General features: G+C 41.2%; 1 protein-coding gene across 2 annotated transcripts in view; it reads right to left on the bottom strand.

Annotated features, from left to right (window-relative positions):
* CCDC85A (coiled-coil domain containing 85A) overlaps window positions 1-17968 on the bottom strand; it is an 81134-nt gene that overhangs the window by 27539 nt on the left and 35627 nt on the right. The gene's annotated exons all lie outside the window — the stretch shown is intronic.

Raw genomic sequence — 17968 nt, 5'->3', positions numbered from 1 at the left:
GAGTCCCTTCCTAACCCCTTACATCTCTCCCTGCTTGGAGAGGCCTCCAGTGAGGTAGACTCATCTGGGAGAACCTGGACAACCATATGATCATGGCTTCAAGAGATATTTGGGCAGCAGGCAGTGCTACGAAAGCAAGAGGGGCAGTAAGGCCACTCTCTCAGGTTCTGTTTCTAGCTCCTTGGCTCCCTTCCAATCCTGCCTCTGCTCCATTTCCTGCAATAGAAGCATCCCACAGTGACCTGCAGCGTGCAGACAGCAGCACAAAGCCTTGCCTAAGCCCTGCTGGAGAGCCAGCGTGGCAACAGCATCTCCCGCGTGCGAAACAATGCCGGCACGCCCAGTCTTCAGGGGAAAAGTATCACGTAATACTAACCCAAGAAGATAGCAGGATTTAATTCAGCCATTATCTGTGAGATTCTGCTGTCTCGGGGGTAGAAGAAAAGCTGCTGAGAGGGTCAGGAGTCTTTTATGTTCACTCTTATACTCAGAACATCTTACTAGCTGTGTTAAAAGCACTGCCAATATAGTTTCCTATTGGAATAATGAGTCATACTTTCTAACAAGCACGAGATCTAATTTTGAATTTCACACCTGTCCGTCAGTCTCCCTGCAGCTACTCACCCCTGCCTCATGCACGAGGCGTGCCAGGTAGCACTGGATGGGAAAGCATCACAGAGAACTGCGGCTACACACAGTGCCCGCTGCCAGGAGGGCCCAACCTGATCGCTAAGTAGAAAGAGAAAGTGAAGGGGGACACCCTCACCTCTAGAAACAAAGACATCAAAACATCCACGCGTTTCCACATGGCTGCAGGCATCCTCTGGCCCAGGGCAGGCTGCCTGCCTGGCTGAGATACCATCCGAGCGGCCTGTCCCTGCAGCAACAAGCACTTGGCAGCAGTGCAGCATCTCCTCCCCGAGGCAGAGCGTCAGCAGGAGGCACCAACTACAGCAGGTCACCACCTCTGCCTACCCAAAAAGAAGCAGGAGCATGTCCTCCTCAAAATCCCAAGTATCTTACTACAGAATAGATATTTACTGGGAAACACAGCAGGGGAAACTACAAAACCAGCAGGTCTCCAAGGGAAAGAGAAGCTAGATTTATACAATTATCCATCTCTATGAATGAGTGATGAGGAGCACTCCCGGGATCAGGCAAGAGCAGAAGCTGGGGAACTGCCGGAGGAAGACAAGCTAATGTGGGCAGATACAGTGAAGATTTAAAATTATCACGACAGAAAGGTTTTTTGGATTAATTTCTCTACACAGAGTGATTAAGATGTAGGACAGGCTATTAAATGTAATAAAAGATGTTGCAAGATTAAGTATGTCCTCGAGACTGAACCCACCCTCTTGCTTCCCACAGCCCATTAAAGAGTCATCATAAAATAACACCTTCCTGTCCCTACTGAGCCTGGTCACGTTTGAAGCGGGAAAGATGACCATTTTGTAAAATTACTCCGCTGGCAATCTCAGCACAGAACCTAATTCTGAGGAAAAATTAACTATCCATTACATGCTGGCAGCTACATGATAGCAGAGGATAAGGCTGCCTGCATAGCCTCCATCTCTTCTGTAAGAGTTTTGGGGGCCTACTGTGGAAGGGAGTAATAAAAAGTATTCAAATGACATGGCTTTTAAGCCAAAAATCTGTCAGTGCAAGTATGTCACTATCTGTAGGCACTCACATCCCCAATAGTCTGCATGCCAGGCCACGTAACACAGGAGCCTGGGCTTCTTCCTCCTCAGCTGGAGCATCCATGTCTCCAGACAAAATCCCTGGGAGCAGAACGCCCCAAGAGGGATCTCAGAGATTAGGAATCAGTCTAAATGTCCAGCTCCGGTTGAAATCAGCACCTTACTAAACTACTTCAGTACTCTGGAAAACTCTGCAGATGTATCCTGCATGTTCTAGATACCTCAAACAAACCTGACCTCAGGGGATTAGAGACGCCTGTACCAGAGCAGCCCAGGCACCTACCCAGTGCAGGATCCTGCCCGAGCCTCAACTCTTCATTTCCTTAATTTCTGGAGATCTGACCTAGTATATCTGGGGTCCTGATATGATGCTGAGATTATGCAAATATTCCAGTAAGGCTCTTAGCAGCCATTGCTTCTTCAGAACCGCAGCCAAGGCAGTGACTGCCAGGCAGCGGGGACTCGGGTGCTGCATGCCTGAACCCTGCCACGCTGCATGCTTAGGCATCCAAGCCTTCCCAGGGACAGGGTTTAGGCACATTTTGCATATTTCCCCATTCACGTGGTCAGACATATGGTTCTCTCTACCCTGAGCCCAGATTTTTTCCTGTCCCATTGCCTTTTCCTGCCTTCGCCAAGATCTCTATGGCTGTATCCTAAACTGCTGCTGGGTCTTAGAACTAATTAAAGACTGTGTTTTATTTTGTGAAAGTATACAGATATAAAACCACATAATTGACTCAGAACAATAACACTTGTGAGAGACATAAAACAGGAGAACCTATGTTTTATCAGGGCTTCAGAGGAAACCAAATGCACCACATAAACACAGTTTTCTGGTTTCTCAATCCCTTTTCACAGTTCTTTCACTGCAATCATAATATGCTGCATAATATTATATTAACATGATGCTGATTAAGCCACTAATAATTTAAAAGTAATCTCAAACACAGGTAACAGAGCACAGCACATACCGTTACTGATAGGCTGCACTATACACATTTATCTGCTTTAAAGCTATCAACTTAATGATTGTGTAACGATGTACCTCCCAGACCCAGCAAATGGCGGCTGAGCCCCTTGGGCTCTCTCTCCCTTTCTGCTAGTCATGTATCTGCAATGTCTTTGTAGCGAAATCACCTGAGACTTCCTAAGTCAGCATGCTCAATAACCAGCTGCCCATTTACTGGTCAGCATAACAGATTTCTCCGGTGATCCCATATAGGTCACGTTGGTCCCGGGACAGATGTGGCAGCTTCCTTAGGATGCTACTGCCTGCCGGCTGGCAGCCCCTCCACTGATGTGGCTTTTTACCAGTATTAGTGAAGCTAATCCTTGGGCTTTAATGATGTGATCATCTTCCTAATCGAAGAGGTTAATGAAGTGCTTTCACTTTACTACACTTCCAAGACATTTAGAAGAAAGATTCAAATATATCTCCAAGCAGCCCTAAATAAAGGATACCGTCTTTTGCAGAACCGCCTATACATCTTTGTTGCCAACATGGCCATCGACCACCCAACAAGGCCATTTCTGAACCTGCATGTCTCACTCTGAGCTGTCTCTTGAACACATGAAATGATGCCACACTGCTGTTGGCTGCCCCTGCCCCTTCTCCTTTTATGTTTCAAGTACCTCTTAATTCAACAGGGATGAAATCAGTCAAATATAGGAAGTACTCTAGAACCTGAAAATGGTAAATAAACAGTTGCTATAATTCCGCAATTTTTTAAATCATCTGCATTCACCTGCAGGGATATAGTACTTTGTTCAGTTGCACAAGGGGCTTCAACATCCAGACAAAGCTTTGAGTGACTCACTGAGCAGTCAAACTTCAGAGCTCTCCCAGCTGCTTATCTACATCATCAGAACAAAACAAGTATTTTAAACAAGGTCTCTTCTGTTTATTTCCTGGTTACTTCACTAATGGGAAAGCAATTTACGCATTTCCTCTCCCTAAACAAACAAATAACTGAGAAAGGCTTTTGTTACAAAGGCTTTGGAAACTGTCATGTCCTTCAGGCTGAGATCTACACAGAGCGATTAATTACTAATCCTTCTGCCCCAGGCACAAGGAGAGGGGCTGTGCGACCTCCTGAGGCCCCTTTCTTGCCCTGTTCAGCATCAGGCCCCTCTTACGCTACACAGTGCATACAGAATAATGAGACAGACCTCAAAAATTAAGACTGCACGTGTTTCTGTGCACACATGCGTGTGAGGTGAGAGTCTTTTCATGCACTACCTGCCTCAGAGTTATCAGGATTTCATTCTGGCTACATTCTGAAGGCTTCTTTTATAGGATTACAAAAAAACTAAAAATTTGCTACTTCAGCAGACAAAAAGACAGAAGAGAGATCTTTGCTCCTTAGCTGAGCATTTCCTGAGCAGGTGGTATGGTACAGTCACAGTTATCGTGTCTATCTGATTAATACTAATACTGAAACTGAAACATAATACTGTTGTGAAATATAATAAATTCTAGAAAAATAAAAAATACCAACGTTTTTCTCTCCCAGCAGCTGCAAACTAGGACTGTATCTCCTGAGACTTTCTAGAATGAAGACAAAAAGACATAATTATTCCCAGAGTTCTGGGCAATGAGACAGACGTGACTGTAACTACAAACTGAAGGAAAACTACAAGTAAAAGAGTCAAAGGGGAATTACAAATCAGATTATATTACATACATATGACCACCACAAGTAATGCTAAAAAGACAACAAAACTAGACTACCTACTATTTTATTACACAGGGATGAGCTCAGATACTGTAGTGCTAAGGGCAAGGACGGTAGACTAAGTGTATAAGTGAGCTGTCAGGGAGCTGCTGTAACAAAACACAGACAGCATCCTGAGATTTCTGAAGAAAAGTGAGAAATATAGACAGCCTCAGAGGTTTAAGGCTAGAAAAATGCCATTAAAACAATGCAGTCTGGCTTCCTGCCCTGTGGAGACAAAGGAATTTTGATAATAATTCCAGGAATGCTGGGTTTCCTTTTGCTGCTGGAAGTGGATATGGTCAGAAGGCGGCTGTGGGCTTCTTCCTCCACAGAAAATTTTGGCAAAAAAATGGAAAAACAACTGGACCAAAATTAAGTTTATGAACAACATTTTTCATGTGAATTAGGACACGAACGTAGGATCTGTAGTAATAAATTGTTGCAGGATGGTTATATTCTCCATTTCTGTCGGTTTTGTGAAGCCTGACAACCAGTTCCAATCCATCTGCATTACTTTCTGCCATTCATCAATAACCCTGCTTTCATGTTCGCCTACAGAAACAGCAGGACACCTCTATCGCTTACCCTCCATCACTTTGTTTGCATCACGTTGCACCCAAGAAGGAAACCTGTCCGCCCCGGCTGGCAAACCTCCCACCGGAGGACATGCCACAATGCTTCCTCCATCCACCTGCTTCTACGGGTGTACCAGAATAGGCACCGTAGCACCAAGATTTGTCATGCTACAGTTAAGTGTTACCCAAATCCCTAAATACGGCGAGAAATCTTACACAGAAGATGACCCCCAGCAACCCACTGCTATTTCCTAGATGGTAACAGCCGTCTGGCCTCCACCAGAGTTTACCAGAGAACTGGCCTTAGCTAGACCGTTGCTCACAAACTTAACAGAAACTTCCAGTCTTAACAAAGACTAACAGAAAAATCTCAAAGCATGGGACAGGAGAGTAAACGCAATCTCCTTTCCTCCCATTCTTCTAATAGCAGCAATTACGACCTACTGACTCCAGAAACAGTTGAGACACAAAACTTCTTCCTGGAAACGTGCCAGGAGCTCAGGAAAATTATAAGCTTGCCTTTCCTGTAGCATAAACACATTTCAATGAGGCTCCACAACAGCAGCAGCAGCAGCAAAATTATCAGGCAGAGCTACATGCCTCTCTGCTGACAGCCGCCAGCACAGCCGGGCCAGCCTGCACTTTCCAAGGAAAATGGCATTTTCTCAGACAGCTGAGATAACCTTTTCTGGAGTACTTGGCATCCAATGCTGGCAGGAACTGAAATCTTCCAGCAGAGTGGAAGTTCCATCCTTATCAGACAAACAGAATTTGGTAGACCAAAGCACTTGGGCAGCAAATGGAGCTAGAGTAGTAGTAATGGGAACTGCCTGCTTTGCTTTTTCATTTGTTTTCTTTTTGTTTGTTTTTGGTTGGGGGCTGGGGGGAGGGTGTGGTTTGGGATTTATTTGTCCCACTGTTACAAACAGGCAGAAGAGAAAAAGGCATTTAATACATCTCTAAACCACGTCATAGGCTAGAAAGTGGTAGGTGAGTTAACATCTCTTCTACCTTGGCCTCCTCCTGTTCCCATACCTGCTTGTTACAAGAGTCCTTCCACTTCAATGACTCACAATATCCCTAAGTTTCATTTTCACTCTTTGTTAAAGGATGCTTGCAGAGGCAGCTGACATGGCTGGCCGAGTTTTGCTGAGAGTATTTCTTATATCATGACCAGAGGCCTTGCTCCACAGACAGCACGCAGGAACAATTTACACTGTATGGGACAGCAAAAAAAGTGCTACAGTCACAGGATATGTGTGATGAAAAGAGGGAAGGTATTAAAAGGCCACAGGCTTTTTCAAGTTTGAATGAAGTACTTCCTTTAGTAAATGATACAAGGATGCTATGAAGGGTTAACTGCACTGAACAGAGCACCAAGCTGGCATTTGATACTGGAGACGGGCAGAAGGATTTGGTTTCTGTATTCCCCACAAAGGGAATTGGTACCTGCTCTTAAGACAGGCAGAGAGAGCTCTTGATATCGCTGGTTTGGTTTTCTATAAACTAACTCAAACTGCTTTAAGAGGCAAAGTCTGGATTTCTCAGTAATACCCACAATTCCCAGGAACCCTGACTCCAAGGGCTGCTTCCCATGATCAGAGAAAAAGGAAAAGCCCAAGATTCAACAATAGTGTTATACCAGGCTTACCCAGGCGTGTGACTTTGGTAACCAGAGTCCATAAGTGAAAAAGAATTAGAGCTGCCTGGCCAACATTTTGATTAAACATTTATCATCGTCACCTAAACATCAAGAGTGTTATCTAAAAGGCATCTAAACATGTCTGAGTGCTCCTGCAGCTGAGGGCACCACTTTCAGCTGAACAGAGAAGAGCCACAACACGCAGCAACACCGTTTCCTCTAAGGCTGATCTGCCCCTGAGCTTAAACTGGTTTTGACCCAACACAAAAACTTCAACCACGGACATCAAATGCACTGATGATCTTGTGACCAGGACACTGCTCCAGGGCAACAAATGATCAAAGACCAGCCTTTTATTTCAGACTGGTTACTGAACAGACACCAGCTTTCCTTACAAGAAATACCAGTAACAAAATGAGCCTTTTGTCACCTTCCAGATTGGCTTGCTGGTTATCGTCCTTACCGAGGACATTTTATATTTTGATGAAAATGCTTACGCAGGCTTTAAGCATGAACATGCAAGTCGCTGCTCTGTCTTAGAAGAATACAAGATTAAAGGGTCAGGTCTCAAAAGGATTAGATCTTTCAGTTAGAAAAAGATTATGGGATAGACTCACACTTGGATTTGAAGCTTTCAGAATGGAAAAGAGAAAGAGAGGGAGGCAGAGTCAGAGAAAGGAAACTTGACCTCAATTTGAACTAACAAGTGAGACAAATCTCCTATTGTAGAAGTCAGAGGAATGCAGACCTGTTTGGAAAAGTAAAATCAGAGGAAGTAAGTAGTAATCGGTAAACTTATTTTCAGAAAATCACCTTATCTTTACTGCCTTATTCTTAACATGAACACAATGTTTCTTACGTTATGGTAAAGAATTCCCTGTAAACTTAAGAAGTAGTGATTTTTTTTTTTTCCTAGACTGTTTTCTTCAAGTCATCCATTAACTCCAAAGAGTCTACGATCCCTTGAGCATCAAAGCATTTGCCGCTGAACATGTTCAATGTTGCAATAGCCAATTCTGTTTCAGAAACGCTCACTATGCAATGTCAATTCCTACTTTTCTCTACTAGCTCTTGTCAAAGCCCAAATAATAACCACTGCTGGTGCCACCTACCAGTTTCTTCCCTCAACTGGCAACTAAGCACATTTCAGAACCATAAAACAAATACATTAAAATAATGTTGAAAGTGGTTTTTTTCGAAAGCTCTTATGACTGCACATTTGTGAAGTACCATACTTACTGCAACAATGGTTGCAGTACTGCCAAAAGTGACATTTTACTCTGTTTTATTAAAAAAATTTGTTAGCACATAAGGTATTTAACAACTCTAGTCAACAGTGTCAAAAAAAGTAGTCAGCAACTCTTCTATCATAACTGAATTCTCAAGATAACACATAGAGAGCTGAAAAAAAAAAGTATATACTATAAACACATTGTGCGGTTACAGAGTAAGCATTAGCCAGATCTAATCTCTGGCATTTTGATCAATACAAAAATTTCATCTGCAAACCATTTTTCTGCACATATATATAAATGTTCACACGTACAACTAAAACTACAAGCAGAACTGACTGTTCTAACTGAAAACAAACTCTCTTTCTCTTCAAATCACATCAGCAAATGTTCTTGCTCAACTCTATAGTAGTACAGCAACCACAAGTGAACACGCCATAAGGCTACCTGGAGTGACTGTACCTAGAGCTGACTTCTGGACATGTAGAAATATCAGTTTCTATGAATTTTGTAAAGGTGCCTCAGCCCATAATCCCCAAGTGTTCAGATCCTACCTATCTCACAGGGATTTCCTAGGAACAGGACAACCCATTGTAGACACGTACTGCTTTAAGATCCAAATCAGTTTTCCTAATCTTTAATCAGAGACACATCACTGTTTAAAACACTGACCTAGGACTAATGCAGGACACTTGCAATTTGACTTTCAATTTTAAAAAGATTCATAAAGTTGCAAGATGCTTTTCCCACAAAGGCAAAACTAAAACTCAGCCCATGCTTAACGTATTTACATAGTCTTCTACCTTCGTGTTGGAAGAATGTTCAATCAAATCTACTGATTGAGATAAATGTCTGGAAAAAGGATATTTGTCCTCTGGATTCGGGTTTGGAACATATCATGGAAAATACAAGTTTTCACAAATTATGTAGTAAGTGCTCATATTCTGGGGAAATATCTTTGCAAATTATTACTTACTGCTTGGGGATCATATTTGGGGAAATTTCACGTGTGACAGAAAAGCTTTCCCACACTGTAAAAAAAAATTTCCTATACTGTACATTGCGACTCTTCTCAAATTAAATTCCTTTCCCTGTTGAAATAATGGGTCAAACCCATACAGCCTACAGTTCATTTAGTGCTTTGAATAGATCACGTCAAGCCAAAGTCACTTTGATAGTAAAAATAAATAAAAGACTGTTGAATCAGCAGTGTAATACACTAGATTAAATTTGTCACTAACCCAATCAGATACACCACTTACTTTGTCCTACATATTGAGCACACACCCCTACCCGCCCCCCCCCCCCCAATCTATTAACGACCATGTATTTCATTAAATAGTGCTGGTTCATAATTCCCAGTTAACGTCTCAGCACAAATTAAAAGGGAGTTTGAATTCTACTTCCCCTTGCTGATGCGTATCTCTGCGATTGGAGGTTTTGCCACCCCTGGCAGGGTGTACTGCCACTAATCGCTTCTGTTTTTACAGTGCAGTAAAAATGGGTCATATAAATTTGAAGATGACTGATATTGGAGCAGACACGAACTAAGACGCAGCGTAACCAGGCTCAAACCACGAGTCTGGCCGAGCCCACTGCTGCTCAGCTGGGTGCGGGTGATGCCAAGGCAGAAAGGAAGGAGCTCGCTTTCATTGCGACACACAGCAGAACCGGCAAAGGGGTGTGCGACCCACTCGAGGTTTAGTTGTACTCCTGGGCAGAGACAGGTGGATAAATAGTATATTTATGTACTTTTGATATCTTTATTTTTTATGTATATTGATACATATGCTTCAGGCAGGCTGTTGCACCCCCTCTCTGCAACTCGGCAGAAGTTCAGCTGCTGCTCTCTGTGACAATGCTGCCCATAACTTGATGGGTCACGTAAGACCCAGGGGAGGCATGACTCTTCATTTGCAGAATTTACATATTAGCCAATTTAAACATCCAAAGTGGGGACCAAAACTAAGGACAAATGTAGACTCCCCCTCACCCCCTGCCCAGCTGTAAAAAAAAGCTTCACAGCGTGAGTTGCAGCCTCAGAGCAGGGCGGGGGCAGCTCTCCCAGGACAGACTCCTTTCCTTTGCCAGCGACCTGGAATCAATATTATTGGATTGGTATATATTTTCATCATGCTGAGAGTCGTTTCCCAAACACTAGTCTTTACCTGCCAATTGTTAAGTTTAGCATTTTCAGCAGTAATTGGCTTTCACCCACCGCTCTTGCTGCTACAGACTTTTAAGAGACCTTAAATACTTCTTACCAAGAACTCAGTCTAACAGAGCTTGGTAAGTCACTTCACACTACAATTAAGTCTTCCTGGCCCTGTAAACCACAATATAAAAGTTAATCAAGTGTAAAAGAAATTAGGGATGTTGTTACTCAAAACACCTAAATTTTACAAGTCATATTTCTTAACTGTAAGATTATTTCACGTCTGTCATTTGTTCTAGCTTCGCTGTGAAAAGACTGTAGGAAATTATGTTTATTTGAAACATCACCTTTAGCAATCTTCACACCAAGTTTAAGCTCAATAAACTAATACTACATTAAACTGAAAATCTGTTGAATGAAAGATGAGTTTGACTGAGCTGCAGTTTTCATCATGTAATAGCACATAACCAAAGGTAAGATTGCTATCCCCAGTAGACTCCTCTCTAGTAAAAAAAATTGTTTTGTGGTAACAGGATAGGTTAATTACCGTTTCCCCCAATAAATTACTTTTATATAGTTTTTGCGTATTACATTAGAACAAATGATGTATGCACATTTTTTGATATGATTTCTCTCTTCATGAAGGCAATCATAATTAGCAAACTCCTAAGTCCTTTCTCAATTTTCACTCTGTGTTTACTTAAGAAACTCTCACTAAGGATCATAACAAAGTCTTCAGTTTTTATCCCATTCTCACTACTGTCATTGACAATTTCTGCGACTGAGGATTAATAAATAAGTATTTTCTTTACACTGCAATTTCCTTACATCTTCATATCATCTGTCAACATAACTATTAGCTTGAACACTTAGAGATACGCCAACAAAAATAGCTGAAATGCCACAGAAAACAGTAAGAGTGGACATATGCCTCCACATCCTCAAAACTTTGCTTCCTATCTTCTTGTCAAACACGTCTCTTATATTTGACATGTTTATCAGCTGCATAAATATGCACATTGTCAAATTTCACACTCAGAAGCATCATTTTGATCCTGGGGCGGGCAGACATTCACGCTGTATATTTTTGCAGCTGGAGAACCCACAGAAGACAAATACACTTTGAAAAAGGCAGCACGATTGAGGCCATATGAATGAAGATTTAAGATTAAGATTTATTTATGCAAAACAAACTTTTAAAAAATAGTAACAAAACCAAAAGTAACATTCAAATGAAGTTAGATCCTGTTGCAAAGAAAAGTCAGAGGACAAGTTTCAAAAGCGTGAAAAAAGTCCATTTTCAAGTGTGCCACTTAAGGCCTTTTTCAAAGCGCTAGCATCCACACAGAAACTTTTTGAATGCTTATATAGCTATATTTGACCTCCAAAAAATATGCACCATTTAATATTAGTATGCTGCAGATCTTTATTTGCTGTGAGAATAGCTCTACTGCCAATCCCCATGAATTAATTCAGCATTTTGCAAAAGCATTGGAGGATGAAATATTTGACAGTGAATACAAACAGAGATTTCATCAGAGTATTTTGAAGATCTGCACAAGACGTTCTTTTACGCCAACCTCAGTCCCACAACATGCAGCTTACCAAGAGGGGCAGCACATATTAGAGTGCTTACAGATAAGTAACACCCATCTGCACACCAGTATCTCCAGCCCAGTGTTTTCACAGCACTTGCGTTTTCAACCAACAGTTTTTGCTTGCATGTAGAACTTGCCACATACCTGTAAATTTAGGACATTCAAGGGTGGATGAATTATTTTAATAAAACTACCATAATTTGAGTCAAGATCAATTTAAAGATCTCCTTTGCATGCCTTTTCATTCTGGAGGCTTAATTTTGCTGCTATCTTTTCAGATTCATACTAGCTTAAGAAGGAGCTGAATTTGGCCATAATGTGGTTTGTCACTTCTATTATCTGTCTGACCTGTCATTTGTATTTTTGCCATTTTGACTGTTTCTTTGCATCCCCTTTTGCAGCCAGCCATGGACCCAAGAGTCATTTCTCAGAGACTGAAGCTCTGCCCAACTTGGAAGTTCTAGCTTGAAAACCGTGTCACTGAGCATCAGGCACGTGCACTGTTCAAACACCAACTTCTGTGACCCTTGCAGGGGTATTTTCAGCAATTGTCCTCACACATATCTGTTCCAACCATGCCTGTTTTGTTATAGGAGCAAGAAATGGGAGTTACAAGGACTCGTTGCACTTGGTGTTACATAGTCTGGAAGAAATAAAAGGAGAATAAAGTCATGAAGGGCGTCCTTTACCGCAGTTCAAGGAATTGGTAATATCTGCCAAGTCCTACTGCATGCCCCTCTGTCCCCCACACATCATGTAGGTGTGCCAAGCCATAGGCACGGGGACCAGAACAGATCCTCTCCCTTAAATGCTCCTTTCAGAACAGGCATTGCCCATATTTATTCCTGGGGTCTCTTTCCACCTCCAGAGAGAAAATGTGTAGTTACTCAGTTCATTTCAAAGATTATTCAATCACTGACTTACCTCCATGGGAAGAAAGTACTTGCGGCATTTTCTTTTAAAGGCTTCTAATTCTGAAAGCATCATAAATGTAATGAGCATTACGATATATATGTTCATGACATATATTTCTTGTAATAGAACAGTTCTAACAATGTCCCCATCCTAAAGAGCCATGGTGGGAAGCTGTGTGGTTAAGATTATTAATGTGCAGGGGCTGAGTGAAAGTTTGGTCCTCATTTGTTTACTTGAATTATTCAATGCAAGCAGGTGTGAAGAGAAGTAATTTTCCCTAAAAATAGAGGACAAGCCCTGTATTCTTTATTCTCTCTCTGGCTTCTGTGTCAGAAAATCTGAAAAGCTTTCTAGCTTCCCTTTTAGAAAAAAAACCATAAAGGCTTCTTTTAAATTACAGCAGATGTGAAGTCAGTGACTGAAATGATGGGAGACTGTCCACAAAGCTGTCCTAGAGGATGTGCTGTCAGTTAAGGATTTGGTTGTAGCAGCACCGAAGCTGTCAACAATCTGAAGACATGTCTTGCCCACAGCCACTGGACCTCTGACAAATGGGAACACAGTGTAGCCACAGCTCTTCCTGAGGGTCTGGACCTGACATATTCACCCTTGAAGTGCCAAGTGATGCGTTTTAAGAGAGACGTGCGTGTGCCAATGACAGTGTGCCTCTTCCACCTACGTGCGCCTATGGATTTAAAATAGATTTAGACACCTATAGCAGGATTTAGGTGGAACTCGGGTTACTGTCTCCAAAACTGTACTCATTTCTCTAAACATGCTGACTTGGGGTCCCTGAATAGACAGAATCCTAAGAGGTGAATTCCACCAACACAGAAGAATAACTGTTTTACACAGCAGCATGTTTTGTGTAGCCCTGCTGCAGCACATTCACTGCTTTTCTCTGTGGTTCTTCCCACTATCGGAACACCTTCATTCAGCTCAGTGAAAGCATAACAATTTGATTTTCACTTCAAGTTATACAGATACCATACAAAATATGTACATGTATTTGCATTTTCCTATGCAACTACTGTATTAATAATTGCTCCAAGCACTGTAAGAGGAACTCCAGCTTGTGTCAAGAAGCACAGCCTCACTGATGACAGGAGAGCCGGCCCCAAGAACAGACCATAAACGGCCACCAGCATCAGGAAGCATGGGTGCTAACCCCAGGTTGAGACAACACTTGCTTTGTAAATCACAGGGCCTCTTCATTTCTCTCTTTCAGAGGCAACCACTTCAGTAAAAGGGACTGCCTCGCACTACGTGTTTGCATGCTGCCTCTTCCAGCAGAGCTGCAATAGTGACTGGTCTGATACACAGAAAGTGAACAAGCCATCCGCCACCGAGACAAATTCCCTAAGAGTGAGCCCACTGCAACTAGCCAAAATTGAAGAGCCTGGCCTTGGCTGGCAGCCAAGCAGTGTCCCAGCTGAAGCTAACAGTAACTCTTCCACTTCTGTAATGATTAAGCTAATGGGTATATTTATAGTGTAAATGCTGTATATACCCACTGTAAATGCTGACATCCACTGTAAATCCACTGTAAATGCTGATAGTGATTTGTTGTTTAATAAATTATAGGTCTGGTTTTCAAAGGCAGCCAAGTGCCAGCTCTGTTCCCATTGCAGCCACTAGGAAAAATCTCTCTTGATTTCAGTAGAGTCAGATGAAAACTCAAGACTTTTAAAAATTCTTAATTATATGGAGATGTAAAAGCTCACTGAAACAAAAAGATTATATAAAAACGTAAACTGCTTAAACAATTCTTTAAATTTACATCAGACCAAATTTTGTAGTTTTCAGGTAGTTCAAATCAAAGCCATAACAGATGTGAAAGCCAAAAGGAGCAAGAGAGAGAGAGAGAATTGAGATTCATGACGCTTCTGTTTCTTAAATCCATATATAATGCATAATGACTGAGTCTTAACCTTGCCCTGAAATATAATACATGACAGTACAATGTTTCTTACAGAAAAGGTAGTAGCTATATCTTGTGGCAGTAACATGTAAAATTTAAATGACATGAATAATTATGAAGAGATTAATAGATACCTTAAATAATAAGTTACATGAAAATAGCATCACATACATGCTTTAAAACCCTTAACTGAAAGTGTAGTAAAGTACTTGCAGGACATAATTTCTACTTTCACAAAGCAGTCTATCAGTTTATAATGTGTTTACAGCAGTAACTACAATATACCCAGAGTTTTCTTAACAGCAACTTAAAGTAGCTGTTTAGTTAAACATAAGTAAGGATCATATCTGCTACCTTCACTCACACCAATCTCATTTTACTCAAGACCTGATCCTGCACATGCTTTCAAAGTTGGCATTAAGAGTACAAAGGTTCAGCCATGTATCACAGCTCCCAGGACAAAGCCCATCTCCCAGTTTATTTCAAAAGTATCTCCCATCCATCCGCTAGCGCATGTAATCCTCAGTACCTCAATATTTAGGCACATCCAAGAAGCTAGATCCTGTAACATTTGGGTTAATGAAAAAGGTATTTCCAAAAGAAGTCCCAGTGAGAAGAGCAGCCTCCGTCAGGCTCCTGAATGCTTTCAGCACTTTAAAGAGCAGAAATCAGCAGCTGCAGTTCACACAGAACTAAAAGGACTTCCTTGCCCTCAAAGCAAAGGCAACAGTTATAAGAATCTAATAAATAATTATTACTAAAATAATTTCTTGCATGAGGCTCTACAAAGGTATTAGGTAATTAGGCACTTAAAATGCAGTGAGACACTTGCTGATTCAGTTGTTCAGATGCAATAGCTCTAAGCAACTGCTGTCTGCTGTAAATCATGACAACAGGCTACAATACAAAATACAGTAGGGAAGGGATGACATTGCAAGCCAACCACAGCTTTAAAGTGCGTAAGGTGGACAGTCATCTCTGCGTTTCAGAAATTATTCTTCAGACCAGAATACTGAGCCCTGAACAGTCAGAGCATTTCCCATCCGTAACTGCGTTCTGAGCTGAGATCTTAACAGTGAAAAGCCTGAAAAGCAACAGTATTGTGGGTACACCATTCAGTCGCCCTTCCCTACTGCTGTCCTACACAAAGATGAATTCAGAAAAGCCACCTCTGAGGAGCTCATACAACCCAAAGAGCAGTTAATGGAACAGCAAAACTTCCCTGCCGGGACACCAGGAGACCTCAAACAGCAGATTTCACCTGAGAGTAAATGTTTCAATGTTTGAGTTATAAACCTCCAGAAATAGGACTTCAGGATTATAATTTTCATATTCCCTTGGCTAAGGTGTTACTCTAAAAAGAAACTGCTAAAGAAAGATCTATTACCTCAGGTAAGATTAAAAATAAGGTTTCAGGGCAAGTAAGTTCAATGCAGAATGTATATGTATTTAAGAGACCCATTTACTCCATGCAGTTATATTGCTCCCTGATCTTCCTTTTCTTTTCATGCAATTATATTTAGAATTAATAGGATTTAGAATTACAGTCAAAACTGTAGAGCTGTGTCCATCTTTTTAAGATGCTTTCAAACCAATTTTCTCAAAGATTTCTCAGCCATCTGAACTAGATATGGATTTTTTCCCATCTTGCAATTTTACAGATATTTGGATTAAAAAAAAAAAGCTTAAATAAAATTAAGCTTTAAAAAAGTACATGCTAAAACACCCATTTGCTTAATGGTAGTTGTACAGACAGTGCAGTAAGAGATTGCTTACACCTGCAAACAGAAACCATTTCTAAAAATTAGTCTTACAAACCACCACACACAAATCTATGGGAAATCAATGCCCATGGTTTCTGTTAGGAAGTAGTAAAGAATTATTACTTATCCAAGAAGTAAAACAACCTTTTTTTTTTTTTTTTTTCTCTTTGTAAAATTCTGAAGGCCCCATCCAAAGCCCTTTGTCAGTGAAGCTCCTCACTGATTTCTGTGGGCTTTGGATGACACCCTTTGCCCGTCCTTAATCTTGTCAACAAATTCTATCATATCCTTCAGAGAAAATCCTGTAGTTGTTTTAAGTATGTCTAATCCACAAGGACAAAGCTTTAATGAGTTTCTAAATTTATATCTTAAGAAGTAAAATAAAATAAAATAAACCCCCCCCCCCCCCCCGTGACCTAGAATGTATTCCAAAGCACTGCTCATCTTTACACGGCCTCTGTGCACTCTCCTGCAGTGAAGTCTCTAGATCAGATTTATCTCATGTACATGAGCTAATAGGCAGAAAACAGGAAATAACCCTTGTGCTACACAGAAATATGGTTTTCACCATATCCCTCAAAAGGCAGCAAAGGGGTCACGCTCTGCATACCCACTGTCACCCCAGAGAAGCTACCACCTCATCTACCTGCAGGTGTGCTTGCGTGTGTGTCTGACAGCATTACATCATTTCTAGATGAGACATACTAGTTTTAGTAAAAACAAGAAGTCAAATAAATGAGGGATGGAGTAGGCCCCTGGGAACAGTAACAGACTTCTTGATTCTCACTGTCCATCCCTTAGGTGGTTTAATAAAGGGCTTCATATTGTGCATTGTAAAATGAAAGAGATAAAATTCATAAGAACTTCTTGTGTTCCACTGAATTTGTTTTAAATTACAGAACTGCCAAATTATAAAGAATTGAACAGTACTTTCCATGCAGACTTTATCAATCTGACAACAATAACATCCTAGTCCATTACCTAGGATTTATTATACTTCTAGCAAAATGACAAATGAAAGCAAGCACCAACCCTTCACCCGTTTCTATTCAAGATCTAAATTCCTTCAAATGACCCAGTTCTGTAACCTACAGGAAACTGCAAGTCAAAACCATTTACTTAGTCCCTTTTTATTTAATTCTTCATTTAAATTTATTCACTTTAAGGTAAATAAAATCAAAGCTGGTAAGCAGCTACAGGAGTGGAAGATGAGTGGGTGAATTCACAAGAAAAGGAAGGGAATTTACTGTTTAGTTGTGCATGCAGAATGTAGAGAAAAAATATGAAAATATATCAACAATAAACAGTGTATTTATCACCACACTGATCATTATAGCCGCCTGGTGTAGTGCTCTTCACATCCCCTTTTTCTCTTATTGTTTGTCTCGTGTAGATAGTCTTTGTGGGAAGAAGAAGATTCCTTTGTGTCTTCCCATTGCTAGGCACATTTGGGATGCTGCTGCAATCTAGCCTAGTGAACCTACAAGGCTAATATAAGATGCAGCAGGGAGGGTCAAGAGAGAAAGCAGCAGAAGGGCAGTGACCAACATTGGCTGCAGCAGGTCAAAGTAGAAACCAGCTTTCTTGGTCTTCTCTGTTTTTGAACAGATTTGGGTATTGCTCTTAAGGCTTGACCCAGAGTTAAGTCGTGACTACATCAGAAAAAGGCGGCCAGGATAGCAGAGGCCGCAGGTTAAGAAGATGTAACTTGAAGTTATCACACCTTTTGTCTCCTAATGGTAATAAA

The sequence above is a fragment of the Accipiter gentilis genome, chromosome 5, assembly GCF_929443795.1.
Source record: "Accipiter gentilis chromosome 5, bAccGen1.1, whole genome shotgun sequence".
Taxonomy (NCBI): domain Eukaryota; kingdom Metazoa; phylum Chordata; class Aves; order Accipitriformes; family Accipitridae; genus Astur; species Astur gentilis.
The sequence above is the reverse complement of the archived record's forward strand: the minus strand, read 5'-3'. Positions and strand labels throughout refer to the sequence as shown.